The sequence below is a fragment of the Eriocheir sinensis genome, unplaced genomic scaffold (genome assembly GCF_024679095.1).
Source record: "Eriocheir sinensis breed Jianghai 21 unplaced genomic scaffold, ASM2467909v1 Scaffold511, whole genome shotgun sequence".
NCBI lineage: Eukaryota > Metazoa > Arthropoda > Malacostraca > Decapoda > Varunidae > Eriocheir > Eriocheir sinensis.
Genome location: NW_026111845.1, coordinates 142,501 through 160,000, shown reverse-complemented (window position 1 = coordinate 160,000; position 17,500 = coordinate 142,501). Strand labels below are relative to the sequence as shown.

Here is a 17,500-nt window from a genome sequence, read left to right as displayed (position 1 = left end):
TGTGTGTGGTGTGGGTGACTTTCGGTGCTTGGATGTTGATGGATGAGTGGTTGATATATGTTGGGATGAATTGCTTGATTTCCTTTTTTTCTGCTTCCTTCTGTTCTTTTTTTTTTTTACCTTCCTGCCTTCCTTAATTACTTCCGATATTTTCTCTCTCTCTCTCGTCCTCCTTCAGTATTTTATTTTTCTCCTATTATTATTATTATTATTATTATTATTATTATTATTATTATTATTATTGTTATTATTATTATTATTATTATTATTATTGATTTTTTTTATTCCTGTTCTTGGTTGCTTTCCTCCTCCTTTCCTCCTTCTTCCTCCTCCTCCTCACGCTCCGCTATCCTTAAATGCACCACAAACCACAACGTTCCTTTACTTTTCGGTGTATATTTGAGAGAGAGAGAGAGAGAGAGAGAGAGAGAGAGAGAGAGAGAGAGAGAGTGTTTGTGTGAATGTGTGTGTGTGTGTGTTGGGTACGTTTTACAATGCATCCAGTACGACGTGGCTTGTATGTCCTCGTGAGAAATGTCAATGTGGACAGAATCGAACGTTGAGGTTGATGAGAGAGAGAGAGAGAGAGAGAGAGAGAGAGAGAGAGACGGTACTGAAGGGCCTTCTCATCCCCGCCACGCCACACCACCGTTGCCAGATTGTCGTACTCAGCGCCCTGTATTTACTTTGTTTCTGAGCCATAGTTATTGCCAAAACACACCAATACTTAACCATTTTAACGATAACTATATATGAAGGGTGTTATTAGCGAGGAGGCAGTTTTGGGGTCGGAAATCGGGAAACATAGGAGGCTGAGTACGACAATCTGGCAAGGCTGCAAAACACACCGCCTCATGTAAAGAAAGAAAGGAAGCGATTCACTGCCGCTACACGAGACTTGAAGTAGAGACGTGAATAGACGAGTATAGGGATGAAAGGAAGGAAAGAAAACGGAGAAGGAAAACGAGATAAGAAAATTGAAATAGGAAAGAGAGAGAGAGAGAGAGAGAGAGAGAGAGAGAGAGAGAGAGAGAGTAATACAAATCAGAAAAATAGACCCAAAATTCCTTATATATCGGACCCATGGTGATTTTACGCTTTCAAGATGTCCTTGTGGCCTGGAACATTGCTGGTCTGGATCCTGCACACACACACACACACACACACACACACACACACACACACACACAAACAAACACACGCACCTTGAAATGATGGAGGGACCGAGAGAGAGAGAGAGAGAGAGAGAGAGAGAGAGAGAGAGAGAGAGAGAGAGAGTAGGAAAAACAGACAAAATAGTGTTGGAGGAGAGAGAGAGAGAGAGAGAGAGAGAGAGAGAGAGAGAGAGAGAGAGAGAGAGAGAGAGAGAGAGGTGTTGGTGATACGGGTGTCAGTCAGCCTTTGTGTGGTGGAGGTAATGGTGAAGGAGGTAATTGTGGAGGTTGTGTTGGAGGAGGAAGAGGAGGAGGAAGAAAACTAAATGTGCTTCTGAGGATTGTGATGATGGAGAGGTGGGAAGGAAGTTGTGGTGAGGAAGGAGAAGGAATAACGACAAGAGGAAGGAGATGAAGGAGTTGGTGGAGGTGGAGGAGGAGGAGGAAGTGGAAGTGGAGATTTCAGAAGATATAAACTAAGAGAATTCTGGAGGAGGATCAAATGGATGGGATGGAAGCTGAACGGAAAGGAAAGTAAAATGCGAAATAATTTTTAAGCCGAGTTCTGAATGAAGGAACTTACATCTAAAGACGGAAGGTAGGAGGAAAAAGGGGAGAGAGAATAAAGATAAGGAAGGAAGGGGAGAGAGAGAGAGAGAGAGAGAGAGAGAGAGAGAGAGAGAGAGAGAGAGAGAGAGAGAGAGAGAGAGAGAGAGTAAAGATTAGAAGGAAGGAGAGAAAGAAGGAAAAAAGTGAGAAATGGGAGTGAGAAGGAAGGGAAGAGGGGAGGAAGGGGAAACGAAGAGAGGGATGATGAAAGAACGGGAAGAGATTGACATAAGAGGAGGGAAAGGAGACGAAAGAGAGGAAAGAAGAGGAGAGAGGAAAAGGGAAGGAAGGGAAAGGGAAGGAATATGAGAGAAGGAAAGGAAGGAAGGAGAGGAAGTGATGAAAAGATGAGTAGGAACGAAAATGGAAGAGATAACTGAAAAGAAGAGAGAAAAGAGAAGGAAAGGATTGAAAAGATGAGATGGGGAAGGAAGGAAGCGAGCAAATAGAGGAGACAACAACGAGAAGAAGAGAAGAAGGAAGAAGGAAAGCATTGTAAAGAGAAGAGGGAGGAGGAGAAGGAGGAGAAGGTTGAGGAAAGGAAAGGAAAAATGGAAGGGACAAACACTATCAGAAAGGGAGGGAGAAGGGGAGGAAAGGGAGGGGGGAGTAAGGGGTTCAGTGGAGGGAAGGGGGGATGGAGGAGGGAAGGGGGGGAGAGAGAATCGACCGTTTGCATGACCTTGAAAAAAAGAAAATAAAGGAAACGGATCGATACAGTTGATTCATCCACAAAGGAGGAGACATGGCCCTGACACTTGCTCCCTCGCCCCCAGTCAGTCAGTCAGCCAGTCAGTAAATCAGTCAGTCACAGTCTTTGGTCAGTAAGTTAGTAGATCAGTTAGTAAGTCAGTAATGATCTATGTAGTCAGCCAGTAAGTCATAGTGAGTCAGAAGTAAGGTAGATTGTCAGTAAGTCAGTAATTAATCAGTCAGGCGAGTTAGTCAGCCACTCATGCAGTCACTCAGTTAAGTATTTATTTAGTCAGTCAGTCAGTCAGGCAATCAGTCAGTCAGTCATATATTTGGCAATCATTTCGTTACTCTTCCAGTTAATCAGTTAGCCATTCAGTCAGTCAGTCCGTCAGTCAGCCAGTCGTCAATCGCTGAGTCAGTTATGCGGTCAGTCAGCCTTCACGTAGCCTCCACATCTCCCTCATCATCATCATCTTCATATTTTCTTTCTTTAATGTCATCATCATCCTGTAATTTTGGATCCGCCGTCATCATCATTAGAGTCATATTAAGATTCCAGACCTTGTTCTTGATCCAACTTAATATTCGTCTTCTATTTCTTCTTTTATCTTCTTCTTTTTCTTCTATTTCTTCTTTTTCTTCTTTTTCCTCTTCTACTTCTTCTTTTTCTTCTTCTTTTTCCTCTTCTACTTCTTCTTCTTCTTCTTCTTCTTCTCCTTCTTCTTCTCATTATTATTATTAGATAATTTGTTTGTTCCTTCCGCCGTAGTAATAGTAGTAGTAGTAGTAGTAATAGTAGTAGTAATTAACCATGCTACCTTCATTGTTTGCAACTAATTAAAGACTCATTAATATTATGTGATACCAGTATCTTGACCTTCTGCTTCCTGTGTGTGTGTGTGTGTGTGTGTGTGTGTGTGTGTGTGTGTAGCGATGCAAAAAGATAATAGGGAAATGAAACACAGCGGCTGCATAAAAACTAACCATTAAATTTTATTCCGCCAAGCGCGCATTCCACACCATCAGTCAGCCAAGCGTCTCTTTGTTTGCGGAGTTTTGAGGCGCCTGGCATTCTTCTCTACTCTGGAGCGTTCGTTCTCTCCTCTCAATCTGCTTTCTTGATTGTATTTAGTCCAAACACTTACTGTCAATCTTCTGTTCAAATGTTTTTTGGTTGTTTTTAGTGGAAACATTCTTATAAGCATTGTTCTGTATATAAGTTTTCTTCTTTCTTTTACACTACTCTTAATTAAACAATTGTCCAAACATTATTAGTAGTTTTGTTCTGTTCAAGTTTTCTTCTCTTTTTCTTTTCTTCTTCTTTTAAACATCATCCCAAACATTGTTATCAGCATTGTTCTGGTCAAGTTTTCTTCTTTTTTCTTTTAAACATTATCCCAAACATTAATATTATCATTGTTCTCTTCGTTTTCTTCAATTCCTCTTCTTTCAAACATTTCCTATTTGTCTTTCTCTTTTGTAACTCTTCCTTCTTCTTCGTTGTACATTCTTCAAACGTCATTAGTTCCGAACATTTACAACTACGGTATCGTGTGCAGCGTTCTCGTCTTGTAGTTCGTCCCCATCAATCTTGCTTCCGTACCCCTCGACCTAGATAGATTAAAGTTTGCATATTAACGTGTATCGATTGACCTCACTAAGATCCATCATCGGCCTGGCAGCATGGAGGGTGATCGCTGGCAGGTGGGTGCTGAGTGCTTGGTACTGTTAGACTGGTTGTTAGTTAGTTTAGTTAGTTAGTTAGTTGGTTAGTATAGTTAGTAAGGTTTAGTTAGTGCTGATACTGTTAGCCTGGTTTAGTTAGTTAGTTAGTTAGTTTTCCATCACTAGCTTTTTCCTCTCTTTTCTTTATTTACTTTTATATTTTCTTGGTCTCCTTTCATGACCTCCATATTGGTTTGGGTCGCTCGTTTCCTAGACTCATTTTCTATTCCCTTTCTCTTTTCTTTTTTTAATACAGCATCAAACGCCCTGCTTTTCTTGGCCTGTATCGCCTTGTATCACGAACCACAAGGATCAAACACACACACACACACACACACACACACACACACACACACACACACACACACACACACACTCAATACAGGTTTTATTGCTTCACTCTTACTTAATTTTTTTTCCTTTATGACACGAAACAGAGGGAAAAAAGGACGGATAAAGGTTGTAGGTGAGAGAGAGAGAGAGAGAGAGAGAGAGAGAGAGAGAGAGAGAGAGAGAGAGAGAGAAGATAATGGATAAAGCCTCACATCCCTTCATTATTTCCTCTTCTTCCTATTCCTTCCATTTCTCTTCCCATCATTATCTCATTTCTCTCGTCTCTTTCTCTCTCTCTCTCTCTTCCTTCTTCCGTTCCTTTCATCTTCTTCATTATTTCCTCTTCTGTTTCTCCCAACGTCATTAACTATTATCCCTATTCCTTCTTTTCTTCCCTCCTCTCTCTGCCCTTCCATTATTGTGTTTTGCTTTCTATTCCTTTTCCTTGTCCGCCATTCAGTATCCGTTCTCTTAAGTTCTCCTCCGTTCACTCTTTTCCCGTTTCTTTCAATCTTTCTTCTGATATTCCATTTTGTGACTTTTTCCTCCGACTTTGTGTTTTCCGTTATCTTATCTCTCCCTTTCTTTTCCTTTCCGTTCTTCTCTGGTCTCGTTTTTTCCTTTCTTTCTTTTTCATTCTGTTTTCTTTCATTGCATTTTTTTTTTATAATTTTCGTACCGGTGTCTGTTATTTTCTCTTCCTCTCTCTACTGTTCTTCTATTTTCCTCTCAGTTCACTTTCGTCCGTTTTTTTTCCTGTTTTGTTTCATTGGATTTTTTATTTTTTTTATTTTCCTCATCCTCTTCTTTATCTTATCTACCTCTTCCCTTTTTTGTTCCTTTCTTCTGGTGTCTGTATTTCGTATTTCACGTGATTTTGTTCATTTTCCTTCTTTATCATTCCATTCCTTTCCCCTAATTTGCTTTCGATTATCTTCCGTCCCCTCCCAGTCCTTCTCACCTATGCTTTTCTGTTCCATTCTCAAAGTTTTCGCTTCTCTGCCCATTTTCACGCCTGTCTGTTAATTTTTCCTCCTTTTTTTTGTCCCTTTGTGTCTATTCCCTTGTACTCGTTTCCTCTCCCTTTTCCCGTTTTTCCCTGTCGCCTTTCCTTTCTTTACTTTTCTGTTCCATTCTAAGTTTTCGTTTCTCTTCCCATTTTCACGCCTGTCTGTTTATTTTTCCTCTTTTTTTTGTCCCTTCCTGTCTGTTCCTTGTACTCCTTTTCTCCATTTTCTCGGTTTCCGTCTGTCTGTCGCCTTTCCTTTCTTTACTTTTTCGTATTTTCGTTCCGTTTCGGTTCGTATTTTCCATTTCGTTCCAGCCTTCAGGTGACAAGTTGTGGTCGCGCTCGTCACCCTCTCTCTCTCTCTCTCAACAAAGGCAATTTTCATCCTTTTGAGGCTATATATGTATACTGTTAGATGTATGTATATCTCAATAAATGTATCAAATCAAATCTCTCTTCTCTGACGATGATGATAATAATAATAATAGCAGTAAAAATAACAGTACTAAAAATAATGGCTATCATCATAATGTTCTGTAGCGCCAAACTGTACGAAAAAGTTGTTTATATGGGAACTAATATATTTTTAATGTTAATGATATGAATGTGTTAATTATCACATACATGTATTTATTCCTTCATCTCATCCATCCTGCCTGCTTGATTACTTACCTACCTACCTAATGTAACCCACCTACCCATTTACCTTTCTTCATGTCTATACACTGCGTGGTTGCAACTCTGTCTAGGCAAAATCGTGTCCAGAGCGCCGGGTCCAACCACACGCCGTTTCCCTTCGTGCCTTGGTTAATGACTGGTTGACCCGAGGGAGGCTGGGGAGGGTAAACTGTGCTAACCTTAATGATTGTGCTGCCTTGTGTCACGGAGAAGGTAAACTGTGCTGCTCTCGATGCTACAGCTGAGTTTAGGAAATCGACATGGAAAGGAATCTGAATTGACTCAGAAGGCACACACACACACACACACACATCTCTCTCTCAATTTTTTCCCTCAACTCAGAATATAATTACAGAACCAGGGCAGAGTGAAAGTACATGTGTGTGTGTGTGTGTGTGTGTGTGTCTGTGTGTGTAAAGCATGCACATAGAGGGGAAAAAAAGTGGTGTTCAAATCACGAATATGAGGAAATGTGAAAGGGCGGGGAGCAAGGGCGTGATGGTGGTGGTGATGGTGATGATGGTGATGATTGTGGTAGTGGTGGTATGGTGATGATGATGATGGTTTCCTCCTCCTCCTTTCCTCCCTCCTCCTCAGTTCACCTAGCACTCCTCCTCTTCCCTCTCCTTCCTCCCCTTTCCTCCCCTTTCCTCCCTCCTGTTACACCAACCACGCCCCACCGCCCATCAATCCATCACAAACTTATCCTCCTTCCTTACCCTTCTTTCCCTTTCCTTCCCTTCCCTCTCTTTCCCCTTCCTTCCCTTTCCTTCCCTTCTTTCCCCTTTCTTACCCTTCTTTAATTCCTTTCCTTTCCAATCCTTCCCTTCCTTCTCCTTCTTCCCTTCCTTCCCCCTTTCTTTTTTTCTTATCCTTCCATAATTCCCTTTCCTTCCCTTCCTTCCCTTCCTTTTCCTTCCTTCCCTTCCTTCCTTTCCTTTCCTTCCTTCCCTTCTTTCCCTTTCCTTCCCTTCCTCCCCTTCCTTCCCTTGGTAATCCTTCTTCCTCTCAACTAGTATGTATCCCTTCCTTTACCTCCCTTCTTTTCCCTTCCTTCTACTTCCTTCCCATCAACTACTATGTATACCCTTCCTTTCCTCCCATTCCTCGCTTTCCCTTCCTCCTCCTTTCTGGTTCTATCTCCTTTTCCTCCTCTTCTTTCTCCTCCTCCTCCGACTTTAAATTCTCTCTCCTCGTTTGGAACTCTCAGAATGAAACTTTTTAAATCATTACCCCAACGAATTATCCTAACTGTTATCCTCCTCCTCCTCCTCCTCCTCCTCTTCCTTCCTCCTCCTCCTCCTCTTCCTCCTCCTCCTCCTCCTTTTCACACTTCCTTAGCAACTCTCCACCACTATCCCTCCAACACCCAGTTCTCATTCCACCTCCTCCTCCTCCTTCCTCCTCCTCCTCCTCCTCTTTCCTCCTCCTCCGTTGAGATAATTATAACGGTACGCATTGACCCTTGATGTTCACCTTCCCTCACCTCCCTTGACTCCTCTTCCTCCTCCTCCTCCTCCTCTTCCTCCTCCTTTTCATGGCTTCCCTGTTTGCCTTCATTTCAAATCCTGTCTCTTGTTTTCTCGCCATATTTCCATACACAAGATTACGTCACTCTCTCTCTCTCTCTCTCTCTCTCTCTCATTCGTTTCTTCTATTTTAGGTAGATGTAGTGCGTGGAAAGAGGGAGAAGAATAAGGAGAATAAATGGATAAATAAGGAAGGAACGAAAAGAGGGAAAGAATATATAGAGAAAGAGAAAGGAAAGGAATGAAGGGGTTGGGGGGGAGGAGGAGGAAAGAGAAGGGAAGGAAAGCGAGATGAAGGAAAGGAAAAAGTAAAGACAAGAAGAAGGGAAAGAAAGGAAAGGAAGAGAAAGGAGAGGAAGAGTAGAAAAGACAAGAAAATAGAGAAGAGAAGAAGGTCCAAAGGAGACGGAAGGAAAAGGGAAAAAGAATATGAAAAATTAGATGAAAGAAAGTGAAAAAAAGAGAAAGGAGAGGAGAGGCAATAATCGAAGGAGGTCGGGAAGAGAAAGGAAGGAAGGAAACGAAAGTGAAAGAAGAAGAACAGAGAAAATAACGAATAGGAAAGGAAAAGTGAGGAGAATAAAGGAGATGAAGAAAGAAGAAAAGAGAAAGACTGGGAAACGAGGAGAGAGGCAAGATGGCGAAGATTAAAAGGGAAGGTTAAGGAAAAGAAAAGAGAAAATAAAGACAGGGAAACGAGGAGAGAGAGGCAAGGTGGCGAAGATTAAAAGGGAAGGTGAAGGAATAGAAAAGTTAGAATGGAAAAAAAAAAGACGAGATAGGAAATGAAACGAAGGAGGTGGGGAGGAGAAGAGGAGAACGAAGGAGAATTGAAAGAGAAGAGAGAAGAGATGAAAGGAAAGGAAAGAGGAAAAGGGGGTCAGGGGAAGCAAAGGGAAGGGAAGGGAAGGGAAGGCCAAGCGATGAGTCATGACGATTGAAACAAAAGAACATCAACTCTTATTCCTTCCCCTTCCCGGAGCAGAAACGAAGACTTGTGAATGTCTTTTCTTTCATCTTTTCTTTTATCTTTCCTACTGTATCATAGCAAGCCGCACCATATAGTTCACTTTCCTTATTTATCCCTTCCACTTTATTCTTTCCCGTGTGTGTGTGTGTGTGTGTGTGTGTGTGTGTGTGTGTGTGTGTGTGTGTATAGCCTTCGAGACACTCCCACCGAGGCAATCAAAGCAGATCATTTTCCGTCTCAAGGGCACACAGACCACTAAGAGACGTGTGGAAACTGTCACGGTGATCTGTTTAACTGTCTGTCTGTCTGTTTGATCTACCTCTGTGTGTGTGTGTGTGTGTGTGTGTGTGTGTGTCCTTGCTTGAATATACGCCTTGAGAAAATTTAGCATTATCAGTTTTATTGTTCCTGGAAATAAGTTTGATGAGACTGGGATTATCTTTTTTTTGTGTGTGTGTGTGGGGGATTCGTGAGGGGAGGGGTTACATATTGCCTATTATATATTATTTTTATACCGTCGTCATCAATCCTATAAATACATTTTGGGGGTGGATTTAGCTTCCCTTGCCTATGTTTTTTGTATTCTCATATTTTCGTTTTTCTTGTCTTCCTAATTTTTTTTATGGGTAAGCGTTCAGAAACCCTTCGTCAGTGCCATCCGGTGCACGGTGGAGACGTGACATCCGCCGGGGTGGGGTGAGAGGTCTTCATTAGTCGAAACATTTTTCTTCGCATTAAAAACACAATGGGTGTAGCTATCAGCGGCACGCCAGCCGTGTTACACGCTGGTGATGGTCGTAACGTTACCTGAACACTTGTTTTGCGTGCGTGCAGAACGTGGCTTGGACGCAGCCAAACTCGTGATGCTGAAGGGAATGTGGATGGCGCCCGAAAGGGATGAACGTCGTTTCTATCATCGTGTGAATTAATATTATCATCATTATTATTATTATTATTATTAGTAGTAGTAGTAGTAGTAATGCAGCAGGGAGAGTAGGTAGAGTACAACCTCTGTAAAGACATGTAGAATCAGCCCGTAACCTCCTGAAGCACTGAAATGGATTTAACAATGCGAGGATGACAAAGGAGAGAGGGAAAGCAGTAGTGCTGAAATAGAGATCCTAATACTGCACACAAGAGTAGTGACTGCACATGACTATTGCGTGTGTTGAAACCTTGCCGTGTGTGATATCAATAGTCAACGTTTGGAGCTTAATGAACATCAAAGAGAACAACAATCATTGCCACCTCAAATAGTGACCTAGCTTATGCAGTATTTAATATGTACGCTTATGCAAGGTGGTATTAGAGCTATATTTTCTGTACTTAAGCTTTGCGGGGATGTGAAATGGCTTACCAGAGCGTCCAAGGAAAGGAACAGGTGTTGAAGGTTGGGTAATTGCAGGAAAAGGCCCCTTGTTAAGTAATTTGAATTCATGGAAGAAAAAAAACTAAGAAATAAAGTAGAGTACATGTTTCTTGTGTGTTGTAGCGTTCAGCGGATATGAAATTACTGTTGTCAGACCCGGAAAAAACAAGACGTGTTGAAGGTTGTAGAATAGAAGGAAAAGGTAGAGTCTTGTTTAAAAGTCGTTTATATTTTAGATTTAGAAAGTAGGGAAACCGCTTAAAATATGGTGTGAATTATGATTATAATTTAGCGGTCTGCGGATGTAAAATTACTTGCCAGAAATTACAAGACGAAAAATGAAGTGTTAAAAGACTGGGTAGTAGGAGGAGAGAAAAAAAAGGGGGTTCGTTCGTATTAATTTTTATTTAAGAATATGTTAAAGTAAATTAATACAAAAAGAATGAATGGCAATTTTTCATATAGTACTTCAGGTTTTTGTGGAGTTGAAAGCACTTTGAATGTCTGAGAAAAAAGGTCATGTTAAAAATCTATATACATATATTTAAGAAGAGTAAAAATTAAGTTAAAGAAATGGAAGATACGATTTTGTGAGGATTTTAGGTTTTTGCGGATGTGAATTTTTTTGTTATTATTATTATCTAAACGTTGTGTCATTATTTTTTGTTATAGGAATGTGGCCGTCTTTTTTTTACATATATTTTTTTAGTGTATTATCGAGTTGGAGTTTGTTGGTCCTATTGATATATTTATTTTCTGTCTGAATGCTCAAGAAAATGCCGTAATAGTTAAAATTCATAAAATTTAAAAAGATGAAGAAAACAAAGAGTGAGATGGAGTACTGTATATGTATTTTTATTTATTTATTTATTTATTCATTTTCCTTGGACGAAAGATCAGTTGCTCGAATGCCCAAGAAATACAATAAAAAGTGCAGTTATTAAAAGCTACTCCAAGCGGAAATTAGCCTAGTTTAAAAAGCAGTTGATATACAAGAAGGTCAAGCAAAAAAGTGAATGTCTGGTCGGTTGGTTACTTTTCGTTGTGGTGGTGATGACTCCAGGGCGATAGCCAGTCATGTTAGTGGTGATGAGAGTGATGAGCAATACGAGGAAGAGCTGGATGAGGTATACATCAGAATTGGTAACACTTCCTGATGGGGTTAGTGGGGGGGCTGGATGGAGGGGGTGAGGGAGGATGGGGGAGGGGAAGGGGTACTAATGATGGGTTTTATTAATTACTGTGGTGGCGTGTGTATAGTGAGATGGTGGTGGTGGTGGTGGGATTGGAGTGGTGATGATGGTGGTGATGGCGGTGATGATGGTGTTACATTAGTATTAAAAAGATAAAATAAAATGGTTGAGCAGATAGAAAGTTTTGATAGTGTGTGTGAGAGAGAGAGAGAGAGAGAGAGAGAGAGAGAGAGAGAGAGAGAGAGAGAGAGAGAGAGAGAGAGAGAGAGAGAGAGAGAGAGCAGGTGTTTGATCAGCAAGAATAGTTAACTTTTTGCCTCTTTTCTACCGGATGAAGCAAGGTAATTACACACACACACACACACACACACGCACACACACACACACACACACACACACACACACCATGCAGACACGTGGGTGACCTTTCGTTAGTCTTTCATTGGTGTTTTATGAGGTCATTTAGAAGGGAAAGGAGAGAGAGAGAGAGAGAGAGAGAGAGAGAGAGAGAGAGAGAGAGAGAGAGGTCAAAGGGTAGGATGTTTTTGTTGTCCATTGTGTGTTGGTTACTATCTTGTTTTCTTTCCTCCCTTTTGTCGTGTTTATTAGAGCGAGTAAGAGAAGAAAGGTTAGAATGTTATTATCGTTGTTCTTTATTGTTATTATTATTATTATTATTATTATTATTATTATTATTATTATTATTAGTAGTAGTAGTAGTAGTAGTAGTAGTAGTAGTCAAACCTCGTAGTAGTTTTTGTTATAGTAAAGCGGACGTGTTTTTTTCCTGTATTTTTTGGTTGGAATTAATAGTTTGATTTTCTGGGGTGAGTTAGTTAGTTAAAATATTCCATGACAAGCAAATGACAAGCAGAAGTTAAAGTTAAAAAAAATGTATCATATATATAAAATCTTTGTTGGATTTATTATTTTTCAGCATTTTTGGTCTGGAATTAATAGTTTCATTTTCTGGGGTGAGGTTGTAAAAATTATGCCATGACAAGCGAAAGAAGAACCAGAACAAGAGCAGAAGTTAAAGTTAAAAAATGTATATATATAAAAAGCAGTGTTGCATTTATTCTCATTCTTCGGGAGTGAGTGAGTGAGTCGGTTATAATTACGACTTGAACGCTTTGAAGAGGAGACCAACGGTGCTAGATTGTCGTTCTCAGCTTCGCATTTTTCCCGATTTCAGGCTAAAAAATGTCCCACCCGCAAAACTAACGACACCTATTTATATATATTACTAGAAGTGTTAATTATAGGGGGTTTTGTGCAGTCGTTATGCGTTAGATATGGGAAAATCTAGTTTGGTGAGTACGATATTGTGGCATCCCTGGAGGAGAGCATATCAAGACACCTCTCTATCTAAAATTATTGATCTCTCCTGTGTCGTCTCAGCCTCTTTTCATTTTCTGGAGCAGTGAGTAGCGAGATTTTGTTGTGTTATTGTGTTGATATTTGTCCTTGAACTGCCTACCTTGCTGTAATAAAAATGTCGTAATTAAACTTTTGAGAGATGTAGAAGGAGGCATAGAGATGAGAGAAAGGAACAAGTGAAGAGGGCTGAGAGGAGCTATGTGGGAATGGATGTGTAGGAGAAGAGATAGGCATGACTTAGGAGTAGAAGGAGGAGAAAGAGGAGGAGGAAGAAAAGAAGGGTACAGACAAAGGGAAGACAAGGAGGTGGAGGACAAACAAGTAAATGAAGAGGAGGCGAGGTGGACGAAGCGCAGTACTGAACATAGTAATTGTATTGTATTGTATGTTCGTTATTCTTTATAATTACGCGTCATTGGCCCAGTAACACACGCGACGGTTGTTTTATGCAGTGGAGGAGTCAGTCAGCACCACCCCCGAGAGAGAGAGAGAGAGAGAGAGAGAGAGAGAGAGAGAGAGAGGGGAGGGGGAGAAGGCAACACGGAAATGAAAGTAATATTTAGGGCATGAGTAATTTTTTTTTTCGTATTTCTTCTTCCTCTTCTTCTTCTTCTTTTTCATCATCATCAATTTCATTTCTATTATTATTATTATTATTATTATTATTATTATTATTATTGTATTACTATGAAGAAAACTTAGACAGTAAAAATTGGGTAACAAATTCCGAGTCGTTTGCTTCTCTCTCTCTTCTTCTTCTTCTTTCTCTCTCTCTCTCAACCTGTAGGTCAAAGTATCAATTGATTTTGTTACCTGGCTTAATAACGCTTCTAGCTCCTCCATTGAGAGAGAGAGAGAGAGAGAGAGAGAGAGAGAGAGAGAGAGAGAGAGAGAGAGAAGCCCTCTCGAGACGATTGAGTCATGGTGACCTTCTTGTCTCAGCCTGTCGTGCTGTGTCTCTGTCTGTGTGTCTGTGGATTTGTTTTTTCGTGTGTGTCTGTCTCTCTGGGTTTCCCCTGGTTCGTGTGTATTCCTTTTATTTCTGCCTTTGTGTCTGTTTGCCTGTCTGTGTCTACTTGTCTTCTTATCTGTGTGTGTTTGTTTGTCTGTCTGTCTGTTTGTTTACTTGTATATCTCGTGGTGGTTATATATGTGTTATTCGTATCAGTATTATTTTTTGTATTATATATTTTATCAAGTATACTAGTTCTTTTTTCCCTTCATTTGTCTTCTTTCTTGTTTATGTATTATCAGTGTTATTAGTATTAGTATTAGTGTTATTTCTGTATTGTTTCATTTTGTCTTTAATTTTTCTCCTTATTTTCTGTTGTCATCATCATCATCATCATCATCGTTTAGCCTCATGCCGTCTTCGTCTTCGTCTTCGTTAATTATTATGGATTACGTTGCATTTTCTTCCCATTATTTTGAATTCTGTGGTGGTGGTGGTGGTGTGTGTGTGTGTGTGTGTGTGTGTGTGTGTGTGTGTTAGGAGAGAGAGAGAGAGAGAGAGAGAGAGAGAGAGAGAGAGAGAGGTGGTGTGTTTTGACGTTATTTTCTTTCTTCGATGGACTGTAAATTAACTAAGTATGTTTTTTTATGGATTGGTATTTCAACTGCTGTTTATTTATTTGTTTCATTATAACTTACTATCGTATTTTTTAATAATGTTGCTTATTTTAATTTCTGAGCGTTATCTTCAATCTCATGTTTTTCTTTTCCTTTTTACTCCCGTGGAAGGAACTCTATTATATAATTTCTTAGCCTTGAATCAATACCATCCACTTTTCCTGGGGTAGTTTTATAACCCTGGTGGTAGTTTGACCTTTCTTCTGTACCATGAACGTGAAAAACCCTCATAAAGACTCGATTAATCTCCTTTCAGGCCTCTTGAAGTAGTTGATGTGAGAGGCCGGAGCGTCTGAGAAAATTGTAGTGTCATGCAGGCCGGAAAGAGATCCATAATGCATACTACAGCGGTCTTAGGGAGTGGCGATACCTGTCCTCTGCCTTCCCATGTCTGGAGCCGCGCGTCTGCCTGAGTCTCCCCTCCAAGGCGGCGGCGGTGGTCTCTGTCGGGGCGGCTCGTGTGTCTCTGTTTGCACTGTTCTCGATAGCCAAAGTTGATTATTTATGTAATTCTGTATTGTGGGTTGGCTATTATGTGAAAAAGTTATTATGTGAAGAATATATGATGTAGGAAATCAAACTTAATCGTCAGGATATAAAAATAACGTTACTGGGTCCCCTTTGTGGTATGAAGGCGCATAATTTTAGCCTTATATCATTATAATTTATAAATCAATTCTATTTTCAAAACTAATCTTAATTTGGAAATATAATTACAAAAACATATTTGTAGATATAAAACGTGTTTACCTGATAATAAAGAAAACTTTGCATATTACTATTTTACCTAGCTCAGGTGTTAGTCAGAGGTGAATATAATCTCGCCGCGGGATCGGTTGTGTTAGCTTTGCGCAGTGGCAGTATCGTAACCAATGAGGTTCATCCGAGGTGCGATTATTGCTAGTTGAAAACTTTTCCCAATACCCCGCCTGGGCGACTTGCAATATAGTCGGCCATGGCAATTTTTGTTAGCCCAGCTTTGGGCTAAAAAATCTAATCATCTGACTTGAAACTGAAAAACAAAGTTCTGATTATATTGCTTATGTAGTTGCAGTAATATCAGCTTCAGCCATCATGCTTCATAACACGAGAATGACAAGCCGTGGTCCCCGTTGCGTTATGAAGGATAGGAAGCAGCCCCGCCGCCCCGCCACACCCAGCACAGGCAGGTGGGCCGCGAGCCGTGCCGTACAGCGCTGCCAGACTGAGGTGGCGCGACGCGGGAGGGAAGCCTATCTAAATCCTTGTCTGGAGTCAGCACCACGCCGGCCCTGTGGCACCGCTCGGAAGGGGGGGGAATAGCGGACCGAGACACGGAACTAATGTTAGGGAGGCAAAGAACGAGAGGGAAGAGGGGAAAATAAAAATCCCACACTTGAATGACGACAACCAAAAGAACTCTCTCTCTCTCTCTCTCTCTCTCTCTCGCGCTCTCTCGCGACCACCGCCACGGGTTTTCCCTTCCTGCATAGGGTGGTGGTGGTGGCGGCGGTGTTTGTAATGGTGGTGGTCAATGCTTCGGTTGAACGAACTCAGGACGGCTCTTTCTCTCCCTTCCCTTTCCCTTCCCCCCTCCCTCTTCCTCTTTCTTCCTTCCTTCTTCCTTCCGTCTGTTGGTCTTTCGTCACGTCTGTATTTCACTCTATCATCCTCGTCGTCTACAACATCCACTCCTGGTATTTCGCTTCCTCTCCGTTCCTTCTCCATTCTCTCCGCCCCTTCCTTCTTTCCCGTCTAATTCCCCGCGCTTTCCTTCCGCTCCACTTTTCTTCTCTTTCCTCCTCCTTCTGAACTCCACCTCCTCCTCACCCCTGATCCACCACCACCACCACATGCGCGTAACAAGCACATAAATGGCAAAAAGAGCAAAACAGACAGACAGACAGACAGACGGATAGACTGACAGCTGCAGGAGGGTTGGGGAACGTGAGGACCATTAGTTGACACACACACACACACACACACACGTCAGGGTGCATGCATGTGTGTGTGTGTGTGTGTGTGTGTGTGTGTGTGTAATTATCTCTCAAGTTATAACCCATACAAACAGAAGAACAAAGGAGTAAGTAATGTTTGTTTGTTTGTGTGTGTGTGAGTTCGCCATAGTGTACAAGAGAGAGAGAGAGAGAGAGAGAGAGAGAGAGAGAGAGAGAGAGTTAGCAGTCAGACAATTCAACACAAACCAGACCAAACACACATGACATAAACTGACTGACTGACTGACTGGTCGATTGATTGACTGATAGAACGACTCACTCCCCGCATGACCCAAAGAGACACATGCGTTGTTTTGACAGAGAAAAAAGAGAGATTGGCACGGATTCGCTAACCAAACATTGACACACCGAGACACAACGGCACAATAACATGGAAAGAAAAAAAAGAACAGAAAACGGGGGAAAAAAATGTCACGGATATGGAAGAAAAATAAAATGGAATGAGTCAGATCGTCGAAAATTATAGTTTGTAAAGGAGAAAAATGGTAGAGAGAGAGAGAGAGAGAGAGAGAGAGAGAGAGAGAGAGAGAGATTGTTTTTCAGCAACGCTTGTGTTTGGGTCATGAGGTCACGATAGAGAGAGAGAGAGAGAGAGAGAGAGATTGCTTCATTAGTTGTCATATTTAGGAGGTGATGCTTTCCTCCTCCTCCTCCTCCTCTTCCTCTTCCTCTTCTTTTCGGTCTCTTCACATTCCTCCTGCATTTTCTACTTTTCTCTCTCTCTCTCTCTCCTCTACCTTTTCTTCTTCATACTCTTCCTTCTCAACCCCTCCTCCTCCTCCTCCTCTTCTTCTTTGACTTCCTGTCCCTCCTCTTCTGTTGGTAAATAAAACAATATCTACAACGTAAACAAGAACAACAGTATATATTTTCTACCACCACCACCACCACCACTATTACTACTACTACTACTACTACTACTACTATTACTACTACCACTACTTACCACTCTATTATTTACCCTTATTAGAGCTTGCAACCACCTCACGTTTTCCTTAATCTTTGTTATTCCCAAAATTATCCATCCTTCCTCCTCCTCCTCCTCCTTCCCAGGTATAATGAGCCTGAGAATACATAACTGTTTTGGGGGAAGGGGTAGGGGAGGGGAGGGAGGAGGGCCAGATCTGCCATGGTTTAGGGGCCTGAGGGTGGGGCTGTAGGGGGAGAAGGCTGAGGTAGGTGACATCTCATCTCCCTTCAGTTCCTCTCTCTCTCTCTCTCTCTCTCTC

The 17,500-nt window shown here is 41.3% G+C and overlaps 1 protein-coding gene and 1 non-coding gene across 2 annotated transcripts in view; both read left to right on the top strand.

Moving 5' to 3' along the window:
• The window catches only part of LOC126992868 (uncharacterized), a 113,550-nt gene that overhangs the window by 25,030 nt on the left and 71,020 nt on the right, over positions 1-17,500 (top strand). The window lies entirely within an intron of this gene.
• On the top strand, positions 15,118-15,258 carry LOC126992878 (U4 spliceosomal RNA). Its single transcript, XR_007747151.1, has one exon. It is a non-coding gene; the product is annotated as a U4 spliceosomal RNA (small nuclear RNA).